Raw genomic sequence first — 20242 nt, 5'->3', positions numbered from 1 at the left:
TATCATGTAAACTATAGGGATTATTTACATAATTTACTTTTTTTTTTTTTGAATAATTTTATCTGAGTGTATAGTATTTTAATTATTTTTAAACACTTTAATAAATTTGCATTTTGAAAATTTCGACTTAGCTATTACTTAAAATTTTTAAAAAATATATTAAATTAAGTTTATGGTTTCAATTAAAAGACTTAATATATTACTCAATGATGAATAGTGTTATTACAAGATAGTTTTGAATTTTAATCTTAATTAAAAAAAAAAATTATGAAAAAATTTTCTTTTACAAATTTAATGCCGAAATTTTTTAAGAGACTAACTTAGAATTTTAATTTTCTCAATTTTGTCTTCGCTCCACATGGGGCTAAAATGAGGTTATGGGCTAAAAAAATTATAAAAAAGACAAAATAAATTAAAAAGATAATAATAAAAAATTTAAATCATAATTATTTTATTTTTTCTCTCACAAAAGTCAAAAATTTCGTACCTAAACAAAATTTTTAACCACAGATTAAAATAACTAAAAATTCAAAAAAACAATTCACTTCCCAAACGAAACCTTCATAAAATAAATTTTAGAAAAATGCTATACATCCCAAATTTTTTATCAAATAAATGGCCAATCTCTATGAAACATTTAATTATTTATTTGATAAAAAATTTAATTCCCCTAGCATAACCTCAAATTTTAAGTCCTTATGTTTTATAGGGACCACAGTCCTTTTGGCAAGGAAAAATACATTTATTTTGTTTGAGTTGTCCTTTTGTTAGGCGTCAACGGTGCTGCTCTCATCGCTTCTTTTGAAGTAGTTGATGCTCTATTCAACGGTGAAGATCAATGTTTCAAACTAGTCCTGAAGATCAATGTTTCAAACTAGTCCTGCTCTTTCATTCTTATATCATGCTCTTAAGTTGTAATTAGTGTTGTAAAATAAATTATGTTAAACTCGTCATTGGTTCAATCAAAATTGATTCATTATATAAATAATTTAATTTTAAATTTGATAACTTTGTAAGTTTTTAATAAATCTGTATTAGAAAAAATTAAAGGTTATATGAGATAATCTTGTGATCAATGTAATTAAAATTCAATTTATAATTGAGTCGAAAGATAAATAATTAAAATTTTAAATCAAACTTAAATAACACATTACACGATTTAATTAGTTTATAATTCAAAATATTTTTTTGACAAAATATTAAATTACTAAAACACTCTTCTTACTTCTTGTCATCATGCCTTGCAAATAGACATTTCACAAATCAACTCAACAATATTAGTAAGTTCATCATGTGGGTCAGATTTTCCGGCAAGTGGGCAAGACAAGAATTTCACACTCCATTGAGGTGGTAGGGAGAGGAGAGAGAGAGAGAAGAGAGAGAGAGGAGCTGGCACAGTGCCTAGGGAAGAGGAGAGAGAGAGAAAGACTTGATGATATAGGAGTGAGGCAGCTTAGGAGATTGTGAAAGGTAAAGAGAGGGGTTGGATTAAGCACCAATTCAATGTCTTTTTCTTTACTTATATATATACAATGCAATGCAAGTCATGTCTGTGACTTAAACTAATGAGGCCTCAAACGTGGTCTGTGACATAAAATATGTAGCTAGGGTTTAAGGATGGGCGTGCAAATAGAGGAAGTTTAATTGGAGCATCTAATAGTTTTTAAGAGGGTAAAGTTGGTAAAAAAAAATTATTTTACAGTGTTAGGGTAAAAATAATTTAAGATAGGGTGATTTGGTTATCGAGGAAGGAGTAGTGGGCTTGCTTTGGGAGTAGGGCTAAAGAAAAATCCAGTGTCACATGAGAGAGAGAGGAGAGAGTATATTAGGGCACATGTAACGATTAGGGTTTTATTAAGGTTTTAGTTTTGACTGTGTTCTCTTATTCAGCCACACGAGACATGTCATTCATTAATGTTCTTGAATTGTATAAAATGACCTCATTTGGGAGTTCAGAAGTGTAGTTTTCGTGCTATTGGCTGTTTTTTATTTTTTTATTTTTGGGTATCTGAATGACTATTAGCATTTAACACCATTGTGGGTGTTTTTGAATGCTAGGACAGTGAAATTGTATTTAGAAAAAAACTTGAGACCCTCAATTTGAAGACTCTCATGGTTTTCAAATGTGTGATTGATTTATGTGTGTTTTTATTTTCTATTTATTTATTTTTCTTTAGAAAATGTTATAGACCTTAAATAATTTACTAAATTTTTTACTAAACCTCTCATATGGGTGTGAGACCCACACAAACCCACATAAGTGTGAAAGGTTTGGTAGATTATTTGGGATCCCTAGCATGGGTTGTAGGAGTAGAGTTTTTGTGGGGTCTCAATCATTACTCATTTATTTATTGCTAGCAACGTTACATCCATAATTTTTACTCTCAATTTTTTTTTTCAAATATGTTTTTGGCCGGTTAAAATCATTTTCTTATACCTCATAAATAGATTTAAAGGGATTTATTAAAAAAAATTGAGTGAATAAATCATTTTTTTATTTATTATATTATTTGAGCGAATGACATTTTAAATATAAAATTTTAGATTATGTCTACAAGTAGAAGTAACTTGTGATACTTGTGTTTGGTAAATGTTAACAAATATTTAAGGGCCGTTGTTTAATACCGTGATTAGAGTAAAAAATGTTTTCAAAATAGATACAATGATAAAAAAGAGTTTTGAAATTAATAATTTTTTTTAATATTAATTTCAGCATTAATGAAAAGTGCCTTGTGTTCTTTTTATTTATTTTTCTTTTCTTGTTCTCCTGAGATAGTTGTTAACATGACTTTTTTATTTTTTGTATAACTTTTTTGCTATTGAAACAAGAGTTGTTGAAACTATTTATTTATTTATTTTTGTCAATATAAGAAAAAAGGAATACGAAAAGGGGAGTTACATTCAAACTGATAAAACTTTTGTTTAAAAAAATAAAAAAATAAAAAAAATGATAAAACTCAAATCCAACATCATGCCTGGTAAAAGAACATCTCAACCATCATACCAATCCCTTAATCGTTTTGAAACTAATGGTTAGCTTAGTGGATAAAGTGCTACTTTTATCAGATTTATATCATGTTAAGTTGTATTGTTATTGTGTGATGTAACTTTTCCTTCCTGAATTCCTCTTCTACCAATCATTAAAAAATGAAGAAGTGTGCAAATAAGTCTCCCTAACAAGTTAAAACATATTGAAAGAAACATTGAATATACTATCGAAATAATTGATAAGTTCAACTCTAGGTTAAAGTGAGATTTGAAAAGGATGAGATGATATATATTATTCACATCAACCAAAACCAAAACCAAAAAAAATTTATTTTTTTATTTGGTAACAAAATGGAAAACACTAATGACCGCCTAATGAATAGTCATTAATCTCTATATAAGTATAAAAAAGTAAATAAATAAAAAATATATGCAAAAAAATTACATTGAAATTCTAACTGTTTAGATATTAAATCAACACGTTAACAAGAAGTATGTGGAGTTTGGTTACCAAAACAAAAAACCTTAAAACATTTGTATCCATTTTATGAAATTTTGTACCCTTCATCTTTTGAACATTGTGCCCTATGATACCTTCACACTAGTCTATGGCCATGTTGGGTATTCAAATATTGCACTAGAAACAGGTTTTAGTTGGAGCCCAAGAAGAAATTACATGCCAAATTTGCTTAAGAAGAAAGCAAAACCATGTTTATAAGACACACAAACCAATACATAAGATCCAAAGATATATATGCAAACCTTTTGTTTTTTCTTGCTGGTCTCATTCCTTCAACAAGGCATATGCAAATCAGGAGATTCCAAAATTATCTTGAGCAGATAATAATTACGTTAAGGCGAGAGATCCTTTCTACTTTTTACAATTTTTTTTTGAAGGCATCAAACTTTACCAATAGATAAGAGGTATTTGGAAATTGGATTTAGATTCTCTTAAGTTGAATCAAGTTAAGTCATTTGGGTTTGGTGGGTTCATTTTCATGCCGACTTCGATAATTTGAATCGTTCACTTTTTAATAGAATATTTATGTAAAAAATTAAGATGATCAGATATTAATAGTTATATATTTAAATCACATTTGTATTACAAAAAATGAATATTTTTAAAATTATATTTGTCGTTAATTCTTTTAAGACAAATGTAAATCAAATATATAATTATTAATATCCTTTTAATTTTTTACATAAATATTTTATTTAATGAGTCATAAAAAGTAAACGGTTCAAATTATTGATGTCGGCCCAAAAACAAGCCCACTACACCCAATTGTTCTCTCAAGTTAGATGACCAACTTGAAAGAATCCAAACCCTTAAAAATTATATCAACTGAATTTAGGTAATTTGGAGACAATGTAAGACAAGTCTCTAATGGTATCCAGATTTTTACATCATTCTGCCCTAATGCATTGATGTGATGAAAATCTCAAAATACAAAAATCTCCATACTGATTGTGCAGCTAAAAGTGCATTAATAAAAAAATTTAAATAGAAGGAAACTCTAATGGCTTACAATCCTGGGCGCAGCTAATTGAGTCTAGTTCACTCAACTAGCAAAGTCAAAACACAACTTAAAATTAAACAAAGTTCAGCACAGAGCTCATAATGGGGCTTTGATCAAATGATGCCCAGATCAGACTTTGATGGAATAAAAGAGAGCTATATAAATATGATGGAAGACAAAAAATAAATTTGGATTTCCATTTCTTAAGGTTGACGTATTCATTAATTCATGCATACGTATCATTAAATCATGCATTGATGCCAAGTATATATATATACATGTATCTTAGAAGACTGGTGATGAAAGAAATGTATTGTATTGTTTCACATACTTGCATCACGCGCGCGCACACACATATATATATATATATATATATATATGGATATATGTGAGTGGCACTGTGTGATACACAAATTAATTGAAAGAAGGGTACAAAAAAATAGTTTTTGTCAAAATGTAACATTAATTATGTGTTATAACTAAAATTTGGTAAGTTTCTTTAAAAACCATTTTTGTGAAAATATAAGATTATAAAATATATATATATAAAAAAAAACGCAAGATTTGGTGAAATTAAATGCTATTAGGTACTTATCAATCAGTCGTATTAACTAAATTTATTTACCTATATATCCTAACTGATAAATTTATCAATGAACATTTATTCATAAAATCAAAAGAAATTTATAAATTTACCACTTGATAAATTTATCAATAGCACTTAATGGATAATAAGTCCCAAAAGTAAGACCTATCATGTTTCGTCATTTTGTGAAAAAAATAAAATAAAAGAAATGATATTTGCAGCATTAAAAAAAGAATTGTTTCAAATTATAAGTCAAATTTTCCTTGTGGTTCATATAATTTGGCCTTTTTATTTATTTATTTATCAATTTAATCATTGTGTTTTCAATCATCAACTCACCATTTGATTTTTCATACTATGTCAATTTAATTTAATTCAATAAACATGTTAATAAATTAAGGGCAAAAAGAGAATAGACTTTTATTTCCCTCTTATTACACCCATTTTCTTATTTCATCCATTAAAAATATATATATATATATATATATCTCTTTACACCCCATGTGATGAGAGTCACATATAGCATTTATCTTTTTTCATTTTGTGGGAAAATGAAAGAAATAATATTTATATCATTGAAACAACACTGTTAAAATATAATATTTTGACACAACTCATAAAATATAGTAATAAATATAACATTTCAACACTAGTCATTATTAAATATAACTAACCATTTTTATTAATTTCAAGTGGTTGGCTCACTAGGCACAATTTGAGACATATGCTTATGCTTCCTTTAAATTTCAGATTTAATACTCACTAATTCTAGCAAACTTCTTGGGGGCCAATACATAAAGGTGGTGTTTGTTTTGAGGGATTGAGGGGTGAGATTGGACTATCAGTTCATCCGGATTAATAGTCTGTTGCTTGGTTCAAAATTTTAACACCGGACTATTAGGCCTCGTTTGGAAATAGGCTTTTTTAAGTAACTTTTTGACTTTTTGGCTAAAATGTGATGTAAAAAAAATTAGTATGTTTGTGATGACTTTTTAGCTTTTTATGAAAAGATGTGCAAAAAGTAAAGAGAAAATGAAATCTTTAACTTTTTGGTATGAGTTGTTGGCTTTTTGATTTTTTTAGTAACTTTTTTACGTTTTGGCTAAACCGGTCGCTTCTCAAACGAGACCTTAGTCCCAAGTCCATTGGGCTATTGTGTCCCATAAGGGGGGAGGGGAATGAGACACAAATGGAGGGATAAGGGGGGATAAAGGATTAGGGGGTGAAATGACCATTTTGGCCCTCTACTATTTAATTATGTATTATATTTAGTAAAATTTAATAAAATTTAAATGTCTAAATTTAAAAATAAAATAATTTTATTTAATTTTCATTCATGTTTTATTTATTTAATTTTTTAAAATAATTTTTTACAGATATTTTATTGATGTTTTCTTTTAAAATTTTGTATATATTTTATTTAATTTCATTATTTAATTATTATTATTTTTTAAAATAAATTTATTTAAAATTTTAATTAAAAAAATAACATATATTTTTATTGATATTTTATTTATTTAATTTATTTAAGTTTTAAAAAATAAATTTATTTAATTGTGTAAAAAATAAAATAAAATAAATTTTTATTTAATCTAGTTAAAAATAATTAAAATGTTAAAGATATGTTTAATATTACTATTACTTAGTAAATAATTGAAAAATGATAAAATAGTCATTCGAACATTTATAGTTCTTCATAATATCCCAGGCACACATATGATTCATATCCTATCCAATCATTTCCTGACATCTAATTCCATGACTAAATAAACATGAGATACAAATGTAGGTCAATCAAATAATCCAGAGACAATATATCCCAGAACTAACAATCTGGTGAATTCTAATCCTTTTATCCAATCCGTCCAAACAAACATACCCAAAATGTTTTTGTCTTGACTTTAAATGGAGCATTCGCAAGCGATCGGTGAGATTAGTAAACAAGTCGGGTGCGCACCTAAATTAATCTGAATACTCAAGCTAAAAAAAACGAAACTAACCAGTTTTAAAAAATGGTTATTCATTTGTGGGGGTGGGGTGGTCCAGCAAGCTCCTGTCAAAGGTACATACACATTTAAAAAAGAGGTTTCAAATAAAGGAATACGTTAATGCGCCGCTACATATCTCTTTCTCTCTCTCAAATCTGATTTTATAACATAACATGGCATAGTCTATACTATGTAGTGTATCTGAAACCTAGTCTTAAGGATTCAACTCTCTTCAATTCAATTCTGCAGACTTATTGTTCATTTATTTCTCTCTCTCTCTCTCTCAACTTGCAGACAGTCAAGATGGCGTGAGGCTAATCAATTGAGGAACTAAGAAGCAAACTCAAATATTGAAAACTATTTCATATAAAAATGGATCACTATATGGCATACAGAAAAGCCAGACTTAGAGCCATCAAATAGATGGAGATGGGTCTCTCTACACCCTACTCTTTTTGAATTTTAAACTCGTAGATAAAATTTTGAAGGAAAAAAAATTAAAATAATTAGAGAACAAATTATATTTATGGTGACAACACCGCCAACGTAGAGTTCTGAAAACACTAATATAATTACTCATTGCTTCCCTTTCAAGTTAGAACCATGAGTTGCACATATACATTAATTTTTTTTTGGGAATATATTTGTAGGGGGGAACTTGCATTGTATTTTTGGGGCTAGTATTTCGTCATCTTAAGAATGAAAGATCGAATTTACTCAAATCATATAGAATTTCTTTTAGCTTAGAAGGGCCATGGCCCCCCTCAGCCCCTCCTTTGGTCCGCCATTGTATTTAGTGACCATTCGCTATTTTTTACTGCATAAGAAATAAATAAAAACTACAACCAATGATTTAACAAATAATTAAAAAATAATAAAAATCATAATTAGTCCGTTTAAACCGCAATAGACAAGTCTCAAGTAAAATTATTTTATAGAATACCTTTTTTTTTTTTTTTTTTTTTTTGTCTTTATTTACAATATATTTATAAAATGGATTCATGGAGCCCCAAACCCTAAGTACAATAGGGCAAGTCAGTTGGTTTCACTTGGATTGTATAATGATTTTAGAGTGAGCTTTCTTTCTAAACAAAAAGGGGAAAAAAACACATTATTAAGCTATATATATAGAAGAAGACAGAAAAGATAGATGCCCCCTGGAGATAAGCCACCATCAGCCTCACTTACATATATTTAATAAATATATAATATGTATATGTATATATATAAATATTATAGGTCAAGGGTTGGTAAGGTGTCTGAATACTCAATTGATCTCTATTAAGAGAGACAAATGCCATATTTTCTGAGGCATCTTTCCAGAATCTTGCTTTGGGCCAAGAAAAATTGAAGACTTATTGGGAGCTAACCACTTGAAGAGTCAATATGACATTAAATGATACATGACATATATGTTAAATTTAATCTTCATCTGGCTTCATTAGTAATATCAACGTGAGGGACAATCTACGCCGTATGACTATGGGTGCAATTCAAAAGGACTTAATCTAAGTAACTTGAGTCAATTTATAAAATTCAGAGATTTTGACAGTATAACTTTAAATTTGATCTATGCATACGCTAAAATTTATCTACCCGAATTAAATGCGGTTTGGACTTAGGCAGGGACTTCCACAAAATGAGCAACTTGAATTTTATTAACTAATTGAACAGAACCCATCCAATTTTTTTTTGATTCAAATTAAAAAAAAAAAAAAGTTTAGGAAGGGGAGGCTATCCCATTCCAGGACCAGAGAAAGCGTTACGCAATATCGCCCATCAATAAAGGACTGCCGTCAACGGGATTCGAACCTAAACCAAATGGGCGAAGGGAACAAACCTTACCAACTGAAGCCATCCAATTATAGCCATACGTGTGGCACCTAATGAATTACTACATGAGTAGTAAATGATGGTGGAATTTACAACTATCGGTTATAATAGACTTAGAAACTTTATTATCAACCCAAAAAATTTAAATAAATGACCAAATAAATAAAAACCGATGCAATGCATGCAGAGAAACAAAAACAAAAAACAAAATAAATAAAACACCCCAGTTTCATGATGATGTCTACCATTTGAAATTTAAAACCCTAACATTGAGAGTGGCAACACAAGTTGTCATGTTGCATAACAAAAGCTGGCCTACAATACAATCTTGAAGCAATTATATATTGCTATAGTGTCACAACAATTTTTTTTTAAAAAAATAAAAGAATAACGGACTTTCATAATATTACATATCAAGCATAACAATAGTACAAAAACGAATATCATCTTTAGTTAGGCTGTGCAGTGACATGCTTTGCTTCTTTTAATTTTTAGATGGCTTGTGATATGAAAAAAATACAATAACAACATGCATGGAATCAGGGAGGTCCTGAATTCTATAGAGCCGTAGGCGAAGTTTCAAGAAGGGCCCTTATACGTATTTACCAAACAAAATTTTTGAGTAATATAATATAAATAACAAAAATGCACAAGTTATTATTTGCGAGTATCAATACAAAAATTTACTTATATGGATTAAGATAGAAAAAAATCATTACAAGAATTTAAAATGGTAAAATCCAGTTTACAATATGGAAAAAAAATGTAAAGCTACAATACCAAATAAAAATTGAACTAACTAGGATAAAGTATCACTTAAACACTACTCCTCTTGAATTTTTGGCTGCAAAAATTACTAATTAAGCTTGTATAATTTAATTTATCCACTATATCCTTTTTAATAAATGACAGAGCTAATCCATTCAATCTTTCTCGAGATGACCTATTTGATTTGAATTTTTTTTTTAATTTTTTTTTTTCAATTGGGCTAACTTTTTTTATTTGCTTTTAATGTTGGCCTATAACATGTTTGTATTTGGTTTTTTTTTAGTGGCCATTTAGAGTGGTAAAGAAATATTATAATAAGAAAGAAAAAGTGAAGCAGGCTGAAAATCACTTACTTGATTTGAAAATAGATTTTTTTTTTTTTTTTTTTAGTGTTGGCCTATAACATGTTTGTGTTTGAGCTTTTTTTTTAGTGGGCCTTTTTATTTTGGAGGGCCTCTAACAATAATTGGATATTTTTTAAAACTTAATGGTATAAAGCATTTTCAAAATTCGGAGCCCTATTTTGGGAGCCCTAGGTGCAGGTCTCATTGGCCTTCAAATAAAAAAAATTAAAAAGTTTAGAAAAAATAAGAAATAACAATCAATGGAAATAAACGGATTCGGACATACTTTTTACGTTCAAACCGAATCTATAGGTCATATAGGTGAATCACGTGCCTCCGTTGATGTCTTCGAATAATTTCTAATAGTGGAGTATAACTATTAGAGAACTACCCACACTATCACAGTACAAATGCATAGTTTTGTGTTTTTATGGAGAGAGAAAGAAGAGAGAGTCTAGGAAGGAGGGAGAGAAAGAGAGAGACTAATTACCCATCTGATTAAATTCTTACTCTCCCAAATATAATACGTATATTATGTGGGAAAGACCACCCATAACTCTATCTCATTAAGAGATGAGATAGTGAGTTATATTCACTTATCCCCAAGGCAAGTTGATTCTAAATGAATCTCTGTTAACAGGGTCTCTCAATGGGTCATGGGTCATGTTACCATGGGCAATCCAATCGGGTATGGGTTCTAAACTTGACCTACTTTCCAACATCTCCCACTCGAACATGCACTGGCATGACACCACGCTTTCTTTATCTCAATCTATCTATCAAACACGATTATACTAGCTAGTGGACTGTACAACCATTGAGAACACCTGCATGTGGGAGCTCTACACTAGAAACTCAAAAGAGCTAGCATAAAGACATCACCTCGAAGATAAAAATAATGTCTCATATACCCTAGACCCATCTAATTACACTGGTCCAAAAACATCTCTAATCCGTCAGAAGAGCATGTATGACCCTCTCAAATCTCACAACATATCCACACTCAATACACCTCTCATATAGAGCGATATGAGTTGCCAACAGTGAATATACAACAAAGGTATAATGCTAGATGATCTTCCATTCACTCTCATGCCATTTAGTTTAGGATTAACTGCTTTTCCAGTGATGTCCTTAAAGGTCGAATCATACATGATCGCATGCAACATACCAAAGTAGCAGAACATCAACTCCTCACCTTATGACATAGTCAAAGGTCACAAAATGGTACAAAAGTGAAAGTCATATCAATAATGACACGTAAGACTCACACGGTGAGGAAACATGGATACATTCTCTCACCTCATTACTCGGTCGCCAAGCACATATAGTATGAATACATGTTACGGTAAATGAACTCTTTCAAAGAGCGACATCATACTCAATACATTGTACAGATCTTAGTCTAGTCGCTCTTAAGCGCACGAGTTGTTTTCTAAAGCCTAACCTGAATTCTCTATTTGCTCGCCTTATAGGCACCAAATGAGATCTCGTATCCAGCTAATCATAACAGGCAGAACATGGAAAGTAGGTACTAACATTCATGTTTGGTCTTTAACAATACCTCATCTTGGCTGTAACCAAGGCAACATACATAGTGGATAATTTAAGTCTCTCTTGGCACCAAATAAAATAAACCACTAGTCTCATCCTTACTCGCTCCCAAGCACCAAGGGTGATTCCTCGTGTGAATGAGCCAATCTTGCTTGTTGACATCATCATCTGCTAATCATTATGACACAAACCATAATAGCATCAATATTCATAATCACACAAAAATAAGTGATCGATTAAAAAAATACAGCCGCAGTTTGCACAATTCTACATTCCAAGCATAAGCCCTATCAGCATCTCTTGCAATAATCATATACAACGAAATCCACCATGTGTGCCTCACATGAAGTGGTTCAAGATCACTACCTCTTGCACAATTACTTCTCTAAAGATATTTTGGTGACCAATTTGTGTTCATTTAAGATGCATCTAACTAGAGCATTGAATCTTATAGAGGGCAAATTTATACATTACTAGTAGAGCATCCTATCCACTATCTAATGAAAAAGGTCAATGTCTAAACTACTTAGTTGACTATTTACAAAAGATAACACTCATCATGCCGAGTACGCCTATATAGCGTACTTCAAGCTCTCACAATAAAAGATCAAGGAATATAGGTCATATGTTTCTCCTAGAGACAATCTGAGGATTCACTCAATAGCCGAGGCTCTAGCTTTTACAGATAGGTAAGTCTATGGGTTTGAAATTTCGCATCTAGAATCATTTTAGGATATTCCTTATGTAAGTCATCAAAGACAAACCGAGAATATTCCTTATGTAAGTCATCAAAGACAAACCGAGAATTCTCCCAGAATAATCCTTAGGGATTGTACATCCGAACATATAAATTACATTTCCTATGTCCATTATGTCTAATATAGAGGACTGCCAACCCTAGGTGGTGACAACCTTATAAATTCCTATCTCATAATGACTAAGGAAACATTTCTTTTGGACCATTGATCATGCCTTAGTGGTCATCATCAATCATCGTTGGTCCATCATGGCTCAATGAAATCTAAGAATCGCTATTTCGATAATTGTTTTAGGTCGTAAAGGTTTATTGGAACTAGTAATCTTTTTGTGCTCCTAACTTTTCGTTATAAAGCAGAAGGTAAATCCCTATGGATCTACTTATCCAATTCTCTAACGAGAAGTTGGGTCACAATGTCCATGAAGTAAAGTTCTGTAGACGCGCCCTCGGGCCTCATGCTACAGTTCGGACTCAATTGGTGTCATGGTCCTATATCTAATCTCGCAGAGTGCAATGCAAGACCGATGAATGATCAAAGAGTCCAGATCTGGCAAATCATTTTTGAAAATAGATTTTTTGAAAGAAGTGCCAAACATGGACTGCTTTGCCAGATACAGAGTCGCCATCTAAATATTTTTTATGAGGGAATTTAGAAAACCCTGACTCGGTGCCAAAGGCCACGTGTCTGTCATCACCAAAGTTGCCTCGGCTCGGGAGCTTGGGTATGATTGGGGAAGGTCAGCTATGAGCACCCCCTCTCGCCCGATCCGAAGATCGGCCTCTACTAATGTCACGACCCGAACCCGAACCCGCCCCTATGGGTTAAGGACATGACCGGCCAGTAATCCTGTGATTACCTACGGCCTCAGACTGAAACAAAAAGACTTGTCAGAGTAAAGGGGCCAAGCGGAAGCAAAAATTTAAAACTTTGTCCATAGAGTCGTGCTTATATGCACATCAAACAAATCATACTCAGATACGTTAATAACCCACATCAAACATACCGTTTCACAAAATTCAATACAGACAGGATCATCCAAAACGAGTCAACCTATAACAGACTATGTACAGACATACACTAGGCCCTTGCCAACGAGACAAAACACAAGTACATAATAAAAGAGCAAGGGTGGTCTCCTGCGTGAGGCACAAGGCTGACTCTCCCAAAACTCCTGTTGTCCCTAGCAGACTTCATTGGGGCTGGGTTTGTGCTTCTCTTGGCTCACCTACAAACACATGAATGAGCGTGAGCGATAGCCCAGTGAATAATATCAAATGTGACAGTTACATAACAATATGTAGAACGACAAGCTCCAAACGGCCTTGGGCCCAATTCATACTTCTATTTAACAAATATATATGACTATACGTAATGCAATCAAGTAACTGTAGTTCCAAACATTCTGGCCTTTGGCCCATTCGGGTTTCCGTTCATGGCAAAACGGCCTTCGGCCCATTCACTTATGTTGAAACGGCCTTCGGCCCATTTATTTCTGTCAAAATGGCCTTCGGCCCATTCATTTATGTCAAAACGGCCTTCGGCCCATTCATTTCTGTCAAAACGGCCTATGGCCCACTCGTTCATGTCAAAACGACCTTCGGTCCATTCATTTATATCAAAACGACCTTCGGTCCATTCATTTATATCAAAACGACCTTTGGTCCATTCATTTATATCAAAACGACCTTTGGTCCATTCTCAATTAACAACTCCTAATGTTTATAATGGAATAAACAATTGGACATTGACAAGCTTTCAAATATTGATATTACTCACAGTGATCGGCTTGTGGATTCGCCCTGGAGCTTGACCCTACACATTCCATGAACACAGAAGGGTCATTAACAATTCAATCCGTTCCTTAATTCACATATTCCTCTTTAGGCTTTATTCCTATCCCATTAACTCATTTGTAATACTTAACACATGCCTAAGAGTGATTACAAGTGAAAGAGAACGGAAAACGAAACACAGGATGCATGAACAAAATTTCAGAAAACAGGGTCCCCGCTCGAGCGTGTACTTACCCGCTCGAGCGGACCCTTAAGGCCTGCAAAAGTACTGGTTGCATGAAAAATGCGCTCGAGCGTGGAATAGAGCGCTCGAGCTGAAGGCATGTCTACAAAACTCCACGCTCGAGCGTGAGGTGTCCCGCTCGAGCGGACATCCAACTCTGCAAAAGTGCTGGGAGCACGATTTTCCTGCTCGAGCGGCCATTACTCCGCTCGAGCGGACATCAAAATTCTGGGTTTCCCAGATTGTGTTCTTGAGCTCCAAATCGGTTTTCCAGCTACATCACTTGCATGCAATGGCTCAAATTACACATTTACACATGCTAACATGCTACTAATACAAGATTACAACATCAGGAAGTTTATTTTCATGATTTATCTACATGCATGTCCCAAAATATCTCAAACCCATCATCAACATGCTCAAATTCAAACATTCAAGACTTATACTCCCATGATTTGTACATGCATGTGGGAGATGCTCATCATTCTCAACTTAGATGGTACAAATGGTGATTACGACATGAGCTTTAACCAAAACTCTACATGAATCATGTGTTTCAAGCTCAAACATGCAAATTCAAAGTAATTTCTTACATGGATGAGTTCTAAGACTTCAACTCAACAAAAATCAACTCATTACATGCTCTTGATCACAAACAACCCTTGAACTTACAAGATCACAATTTCAAACTTATGAATTCAAGACCAAATGCTTACCTAGAGGCTCAATCTTCCAAACTATAGCAATTTCTTGAGTTTAATCCTCCAATTCTTCACAAATTTGAGCCAAACACCCAACTCTCCTCTTTTCCCTCTCTCTAGCCGACTCCCTTCTCTCTTTCTTGTGTTTAAGTCAGCCCAGAGGAATAACAAAGAGAGTATTTGAGTGTATATAGCCTCACTAAGTCACAATATAATAATATAGAGTAATTGGGCACTCATTCATTAATTTAATCGATTTAATCTGACCCGAATCAATTTTCAATTAAATTTCACTGTAGGTTCTAAAAATTATGCCAGTCACAATGGCGTAATCAATTTCGGGTTCTGTGGCCAATAAGGCCCTCAATTTAATTTCCAAAGCAGGTTATTCAAACAGATATTCCTACGGTGAACAGATAAAACTTCAAAATCACATATATTCACATAACAGCACACAAAATCATGCTAAACACATAACCATAAACAAATTAAGGACCAATTAGCATAATACAGAACATGGGTGTCACAACTAACCATGATATCCATTTTTGAAAACGTTATGTGTTCTTATTCCGGTTATTAGCCTAGAATTACTATGTTATGCGCATAGCAAACAAGTATAGACCAAATCGCCTAAATTGGAACAAAACATTTCATGCTTGTTTTGAAAATGGTTTGCTACTCGCAAGTAGGCTAAAGATGTAGATTTCGCCACCCTCGAGTGGGCTTTAGAAAATATGGTTTTGCCACTATCTAGTGGGCTTAAAACTCACAGTTTTAATGCATTATTCCAATTTAGGTAATTCGACCTCCACCCACAGGCACTCAAGCAGTTATATCACATAAGTAGCTAGCCTCATGGTAATCATGCTATTATGGCAACACTCACACGCATACGATATGCTAAAGCATAAATGCTTACCTAGTACTCTGAGCCAAAACAAAAACTAGTTAGTAATCAATGCATGATCCTAGCTCATGTTAAGATGGCTAATGCAACACATACAAGATGCAACTACAATAGGCTCGGCTATTCTAAGATGGCATGTGATGATGCTACAACTAACATGTATTCAACTTTGTGATTGAAATACAAATGCAGTTAGTATGATGCGCCAAGCCCAGTGCATGTAAGACAAATGTATGGATGCACGCATGCTATCATATTGTATGCTATTTGAAACATGCCCTAGGCTAACCATCGAAAGCTAGTAAATAAAAGGGAAGAAAGACGTGGGGTTGGGAGACATACACACACTCACACACACTTATTACACAATTGCCCTCACTCGGAGGGTCCGAATAAATATTACAGTCCGAATAAATAATACTAAATTAATTATTACCGAATTTCTAATTAATTAACAAATTAAATGCAGAAAGAAGGTGGCCACAGCCCCACCTCGGGATGCGTGAATGATGCATGTTTGGCTTGTCTCGCCTAGAAACTCGCTGCCATAGCACTGTTGCCTGTGTTTACACTGCCTTGCCCCTCTAAAAATTCTGAAAGTCCCCAGAACTGCTCCTTGAGCGTTGTGGAATGTTACCGGCCAAAAGAATATACTACCGGCCATGGGAATACTCTCATCGGCTAAATATTGTGCTATCTGCCAAACATTCTTTGTCGGTCGGCACTAAAAACTGCCGGCCGGCCAAATATTCCTGCTGAAACCTGCAGTTGATAGCAACAGAGGGCAAGCAGTGTATGGCATGGAATTTTCAAGCAAATGTATGCATGGACACACTCCCTATCATGTTATGGACTCAAGAGAGCGTGGCTCTCGACCCTCGGGGCATCAATTGCGCATCTCGATGCATGATGGCCTAAGAGGCCAAGTTTGCGACTTAATGTAAATGCATGCAACACACAAATGAATGCTAACACCCTTTCATATTGAAGTCAAGGGCATTGGCTACCGAGGGTTGAGATGTGTTTCGTCACTTGGAGTACGGACACTCCTCACCCCTCAAGTTCGGTTTGACACCCCAAACCAAACAATGCAATGTATGTATACAAACTTGGCTCAAAGATGCAACATGAGGCTAAGATGCAAAACATGCCAAATGTGATGCAAGCTAAACATGCAAATGTACAATGCTAGGCATGTAAGATGCAATGCAATACAATCAAACATGTAAGCTAAGACATGAAATGCAACTAGCTAATAATATGCAAGCATGCAAGCATGATACAATGCAAACATGAAACCAATGCGACATGATCATGCAATGGTGGACCTAAGACACAAAGGGCAGACCTCAACCCACTCCCAAAACAGTAACCAAAAATGCCAAAAAGGATGGATAAATGTTCACGCAAACATGCATACTAATAGGCCCAAAACAAGGAGCATTCTACTACAACTACCCCAAACACTCATGACATGCATCATGCAACCAAAAACAGAGTTTTAATGTACCAAAATAAGTCCCAAAACCCACTGTTATGGCGACTCAAAGCCTAAAACACATAGGCATGTACAATGCTCATTTCAAGGCACAACAAAACAACTCCCCCAAAGCATGAAAGAGATGATGAGTGTATGCATACAAGCATGATTTATGGGCTGAAACATGGTCCCTAATGATTCCAAATCATGAGAATAAGCTAGGCTAAGCATGCTAGAGACCCACATCCTCAAGGCTCACAAGCCAAAATGCAAAGAGGCTACCCTAAACATGGAAAATATGAATAAAATAGCCCTCAACAGTCCTTGAGCATGGCAAAATAATGCTAAGACCTTAATGGAGTTAAGCTAGAGCATGCAAGAATCATGGCCTAAATGCATGGCTTACTTCTAGGCAAAATGGAGGAATGCAAGGCAAGTATACTATGCATGTAAGGGACCACAAATCCGACCAAAAATAGAGGCAATAAGTGACCAAATAACATCCAAAAACTTCTGAAATGGGGCCAAATGCAACCAAGCATACATGTTACCCTTATGAGCCAAAACATGAACAAAATGAGAGACCAAGGGAGAGGGGTGTCCCTCCCCTATGCAAGACCTCAAACCCCCTTCTTCACCACTGAAAATCCACTGGATTTCAGTGGTGAGAAGGCTAATACACCAAAGAAATCAAAACTTAATAAATGAAGCACAAAAAGGGGCCAAACAAGGCCTAAAAGGGGGAGGTCGACCCCCAATGCCAAAACAACCTTAATGAGATATCTTAAGCATGAAAATATAAGACTTTTTTCAGTTATACACAAAGTCTAAAACAATGAGCAAGATAGGCAAACATCTAGTGCAAGATTGAGGAATCTAAAGTAAAAGAGTTACCCTTAAAGAACCCTTGATGAACAGCAAGTGCAGCCTTCTTCTTTTGATCAAAACTAGTCCAAAATCCCAAGAACAAACCCTCAAAGCCTCTCAAATTCGAAGTATGGTGTAGTAGTGTGTGTTTGTGTGCAAAACTAAGAACAAAAACACACTTTAGGCCCTCAAACACACACAAAATGAAGAGAGAAAGGGAGATATAGAGAGAGAGGATGATATATATCAGATATATATATGTATAGCTCTGGTTTTTTGCTGAACCAAACAAAGGAGGAGGAGGGGCTCTTATATAGGCAAGGTAATTGGCCAAAGCTTCCAAGGGAAGTTACTCAAAAGGGTCAAGGCTTACAAGGGAAGCCAAGCTAAGGGTGCAAGACTTCCTGAGGAAGCTAGGACAGCTGGCAAGCTTCTTGAGGAAGCTTTGGCAAAGGGTCAAGCTTCCTCAAGAAGCTTTGACCAAAAGGGTACAAAAAGGGCAAAACAGCCACCTGTATGCCTCGGGACAGGTTTGGTGCATTCCAGTTGGCACAGCTGGCATGCATCATGCTTGAAAAAGGTAAAAAGGTGCTATCAGCCAGAAAAGGAGGTCACCGGCCAAATAGATGGCCGGCCGGCCATACTGAGTGCCGACCGGCCAATGGTATAATTCACCAATGGCCGGTAGCCTCAAAACATGGCCGATGGCCTCAAACCAAGGCCGGTGGGTGTCAAGGTAGCTAACAAGCTACTTTCTACCCTCAGAAGCAAAAACACAAGTTTTTGGTGCAAAACCAAACACAGAACAGGCGAGTTGAGAGATCCTGAGGCAAGGCGTGTAGCCGAGACCTCCGGAAACTCAAAACGAAACACAAACATGAGTAATCACCGAGTGTTCGAGCGGTGACGTCCAAGTCTTGAGGACGGTCAAAAAAGGGGTGCCTACAAGTTCTAAACCCATGTCAATCATAGCCTAAGTCGAAGTAACCTCACTCTCTAAAAGGAAGTTTTCTCATGGTCTATACCTTCCTCAATGGTGCAAATTTTTAGTATCAAGTGACCCTTATGCCTAAAAAAAAGACTATCCAAATCGCGCATAACTTTAGAATAGTTACACGTCATAGCGGAAAGTCAACCAAATCCTAGAAATGACTAATCCTCAAAGACTTTGTCTTAAAATGCGCAATATTGATCCACTTTCTAAAAACAGAGGACTAGAAAGCCTTTGGCATTATCCTAAGCTCTTTATCATCTTGCGGAGCAATCATGAATGTTTTCCTCTCAATCACCCAGTAATGACATGGAAAATTTCATATTCGCTACCATGCAGCTAAGAATGTAGAGTATTTTTCTCTAATAGACTAACCCACTAGTAGGCACGTCACTTCCATTATCCCTAGGATATTGGAAATTTCTTTCCATTCTCGATTAGGCTACATAAAGCGCCATACTTAGAATTCTCTATCTTAAAGAGTTCCAAAACTCTATTTACATCACATTTATTAAGAAAACTTTATGTGATTTAGTTACACTCCCACAAAGCTGCTTACCTATAAGAACATAACCCGGAGGGCTTACATGACAGTATACAATATTGCGCCACATGACCTTAAGGGTTTACAAGATAGCATACAATAATACGCCATAGAATTTTATGTCTTAACTTTGTAACCTTATGAGAAGTAAAATAAAGATAAACTGCTTGATGGTTATAGATCGCCCAGAAATGGATCTCTGCTAGCCCATTACTCAAATGGAGTGTAAAATATGATATGAAGGGCACTTAGTTAGGGACATATGCAACAAACTGAAGTGCAATTCCCAATTGGAAAACATATTGCACCATCATCCACCTAACATAAACAATACGCAATTCCTTATCTCTATTACACCATTGTGTTACTGAGTACTAGAAATAATTAGTTTTCC

This window comes from Camellia sinensis, chromosome 3, assembly GCF_055761805.1.
Source record: "Camellia sinensis isolate YWXY chromosome 3, ASM5576180v1, whole genome shotgun sequence".
Taxonomy (NCBI): domain Eukaryota; kingdom Viridiplantae; phylum Streptophyta; class Magnoliopsida; order Ericales; family Theaceae; genus Camellia; species Camellia sinensis.
Note: the sequence above shows the minus strand (reverse complement) of the source record.